Source organism: Carassius auratus, chromosome 11 (genome assembly GCF_003368295.1).
Source record: "Carassius auratus strain Wakin chromosome 11, ASM336829v1, whole genome shotgun sequence".
Classification (NCBI taxonomy): domain Eukaryota; kingdom Metazoa; phylum Chordata; class Actinopteri; order Cypriniformes; family Cyprinidae; genus Carassius; species Carassius auratus.
In genome coordinates this window covers 3431473-3435469 of record NC_039253.1, presented here as the reverse complement: position 1 = coordinate 3435469, position 3997 = coordinate 3431473, and the positions used below count along the sequence as shown (strand labels likewise).

The 3997-nt window shown below is 31.1% G+C and overlaps 1 long non-coding RNA gene across 1 annotated transcript in view; it reads right to left on the bottom strand.

Moving 5' to 3' along the window:
* Nucleotides 1-2753: 2753 nt before the first annotated feature.
* LOC113111326 (uncharacterized) overlaps nt 2754-3997 on the bottom strand; it is a 2194-nt gene continuing 950 nt past the window's right edge. Inside the window, exons 2-3 of the long non-coding RNA XR_003293295.1 lie at nt 3514-3614; nt 2754-3441 (exon numbers count right to left, since the gene is read on the bottom strand). This is a non-coding gene — a long non-coding RNA (uncharacterized LOC113111326). The remainder of the gene's footprint in view (nt 3442-3513; nt 3615-3997) is intronic.

Below are 3997 nucleotides of genomic sequence, written 5' to 3'. Positions count from 1 at the left end.
TTTTTTCATTTTAATTTTAAGGTTTTTGGTAATGTTTTTTTTTTTTATTTTGTTTTAAATATTTTAAATTAAAGAAATACAATAAAAAATATGAAATCAAACATAAATCTTTTTTCCATTTCCTTTAAATTATTTTAGAAAATTAAGTTAAACTAAACATTTACCTTTATGTGCTAAATACAGTGTCAGTAATTCTATGTTTTGGCATTTTTATTTTTCATTATTTTTTCACATTTTTTAAATTATTTTACTTTTTATATTTTCAATTTTAATTTAATTTTAATTTCAAGTTTGTTTTATTGTAATTTTATTAGTTTGGTTTGCATTTCTTGAAATATTCTTAATGTTTTACATTTAACAATTTTCATTTAATTTGAATTTATTTTCATTTTTAATTTCTTAATTTTCTTTTAGTTTATCTTAGCACATAAAGTTAAACCACAGTAAATGTGCTAAATCAAGTTAAACTTTTACATTTTTGTTTTTGTTCATTTTTATTTTTTATATTTTTATTTTTATATTTTATTTATTTTAGCTCTTACATTTTCAAATGAAACATAGTTTTATTGTTATTATCTCTCCCTCTCTCTCTCTCTGTCTCTCTTTCTCTCTCTCTGTCTCTTACACACACACACACACACACTGTTTAATGGACCATTAATTTCACACATCACACAGCATGAGTTGCACCAGCTCTAGACTGAGCTGGCTGTGTTAAGTCTGTCAAACATTAATGTAGCTGAGCTGTGTCTCAAACGCTTCGTTCAGTGTGACATCGTAAAGTCGTGACAGAAACACCTGATGTGACCAGGAGTGTTTGTACAGATGTGTCTGTGATTCATCAGAGCAAACATCTGCATTTCAGTGCATTCATTTTATTGGGGAAATTATTTTATTTGTTTACTAAATTAATTTCATTGGGTTATTTATTTACTATATTTATCATTTATTTTAACATTTTATTTTTTTTTATTTTTTTTATGGCGGAGACATGCATTAATTCAATTTGTTGATTAATTTCTTAATTTTTTTTATTTTGTTAGGAAGATTGATTTATGTATTTAAGGGGATTCATTCAGTACTTGTTTGTATTTATTTATTTAGTACATATACATATTAGGTGATTTATTTTTATTAATTTTATTGGTGGGAATCAAGTAGTCCATTTATATAATTTATTTAGTTTACAATGTATGTATTTATCTTTTAATGGGGGATTTATTTATTTACTACATTTATTATATTTGGATTTAATGAGTACATTTATTTCATTTATGCGTTTACAATATAGATTTATTGGGGGGGGGGTATTTATATTATGTTATTGTTTTTATTTTAAATGTTAAAAAAAAATTAACACTTTTTTTTATTATTAAAAATCTGTATCCAGACACGTTATAATTTATTATAAACACAAATATAATTTATTTTAAATTCACGACAAAAGACAAAAACAAATGAATGCTGCTGAGTGTTTAAGACTGTTGTCTGAAGGATCATAATTGTGAAACTGCTTGTGTGGCACATAAACACGTGTGCAATGATTTAACACCAATACAAAAGCCGCATTAATCATGCTTTATACTGTACACACATGATACTGTTACCATGGGTGTTTTTACTATAGTACCCAGTACATTCACCACGCCTATGCAAGTACAGCCTGAGTGAAACAGCGTGGCATGTTGAAGTGTGTCTGTTGTGTATTTGATGAGACTGATGACTCATGACTCTCTCTCTCTTTCTGTAGTGTGGTGGGTGGATCTGGAATGTTGCACATTAATAATCGCTCTATTTTATTTTATTTGCCGATTAGTATTAAATATCATGAGGATGGAACTCTTCAGTCAAAGCTGTGCATCGCAGAAAGTTCACGGGCCAATCAGCTTTAAGCGTTTTCAATCAGCTTTTTATTTATTATTTTATTATAGAAAGAATCATGAAAAAAATATCATAGGTTCCAAAAAATAAACCATGAATCAGGTTTTAGATTGGTTTCTTAAGGATCATGTTACACTGGACTAATGATTCAGCTTTGCACCACAGGAATAAATTAAAAAGTATATTAAAATAGAAACTATTTTAAATTGCAATCATATTTCATATTTTTTTTCTGTATTTCTGATCAAATAAATATATGCTTGATAAGCAGAAGAAACGTATATAAAAAAAATCTTTCTGATGCCAAACTTTTGAACGGTACGTCTGTGTGTGTGTGTGTATATAAGTAATGACATGATTATTTAAACATGTAATACATTTCATAATGCAAAACATTTGTCTTAATATACTGATTAATCAATCAAGGAATATGATGATATTTATTAATGAAACTTTTTCACCTTTTTAAACTTTTTAAATACTGTATCCAATAATAATTTCCACATCTTATCTTGTGTGTCTCATTGAATAGGGTTACAAATAATAGTTTTGAGAACAGAGTTTATACACACACTGCCATCATCTGGTGAAAGATGGACACACACTGAGTTTCACATGTGAGCACAGTTGTCTTTAATTATCAAACAACAGTATTCATTCATGATCAACAACCACACAGACTTCGATTCATGCATTATTATATAGCTTTCAATTAGACTGACCTCTGATCAGACGAATTACAAAAACACGAACATACAAATGACAGATTTAACGAGATATCTGCGCACGATAAACAGCTGCTGTCACGTCATTGGCTACAAACAGCGCATCGCAATCTACACACGTCGCGACATACAACGCTACTACGTACATTTCATATAACTAATATTTGGACAGCAAATTTTTTGCATTTTCAATTTTCATATACGCCCACAGACTAATTTGCATACGTCATACGCAAGTACGTACATAAAAAATAAATATTTTAACAAAAATAGCACAGGTCAAATATAACATCTACACATTACAGTACTTAATTTCTCCTGAGTCCCATGTATTTGGATACTTTGATATTTTTAACAGGAAGAGCATTTAGTGAGTTGACATTTATGTACAAAATGTAAAAGAAGATAAAGAAGAAATGAAATTGCATAATGCATGGTTTTTAAAAGAATTGTAAAAAGCTCTAAGTGGACATTTAGCACCATATATGCATCATATGAACATTTCGGGGCAAAGATCAGCAAACTGTGTCTCCAAGGCACTTCAGAATCCGAACAAAAAATACATTTATTTCTGAAACAGTGGCATGAGTTATGAGTGTATCTTTTTTCTTTTTCTTTGTAAAAGTACACGTAAGCGTAAACATTGCACTTCACAGAATGGTTAAAAAACCCTCTTCGAGCTCAGACTTGTCTAGGATCCATCAGGTCTAGAGGGGTAAAACGCAGCATAACAGAAGTGCAGCATCCGGACGCTGGAGGTATCTCTGGCTTGATGTTTGGAGGAGAGATTCCCAGCTGTGTGGAGGCCCATCAGATGCATCTCCATACGAACACACTGAGAGACACAGGAGACGCATTAATAACAGTACAGACAGACGGATAGACGGATGGATGGATGTGAGCTCACCTACAATCGTTGCCTCCTACACTTATCACATATTTGTCATCGTAAGAGAAACGAATGTTGGTCACGTGGGCTGAGTGGCCGAAGTAACGCTTGTGTTTGGCCTGTAAAGAAATGCAACCCATCAGTACAAATATCCAAAACTAAAACAAACCATTCAATGATTAAGGGATAATATAGTTAATAATACTAGTTCAATAATAAAGGGTTAATATGGTTGATTGTAAAAAAGGGATAAAATGGCTAATAATATTATGGTTAATTAAAATAAGGGTTAATAAAGGATTAGCGTAATGATAAATAAAGGGTTAATATGGTAAAAAAAGGTTATTCATAAGTAGGGTGACCACCTGCTAATAAGCCAAAGGGGGCCAAGGGGTATGTTTCTGAGGGACAATGTGGGACACTGCCTTGCGCGGCGGGGCCCCCACCCCAAGGGCAGACTCACTGATAGTGGTTTACACATTTCTAGCACATACCACCTTAC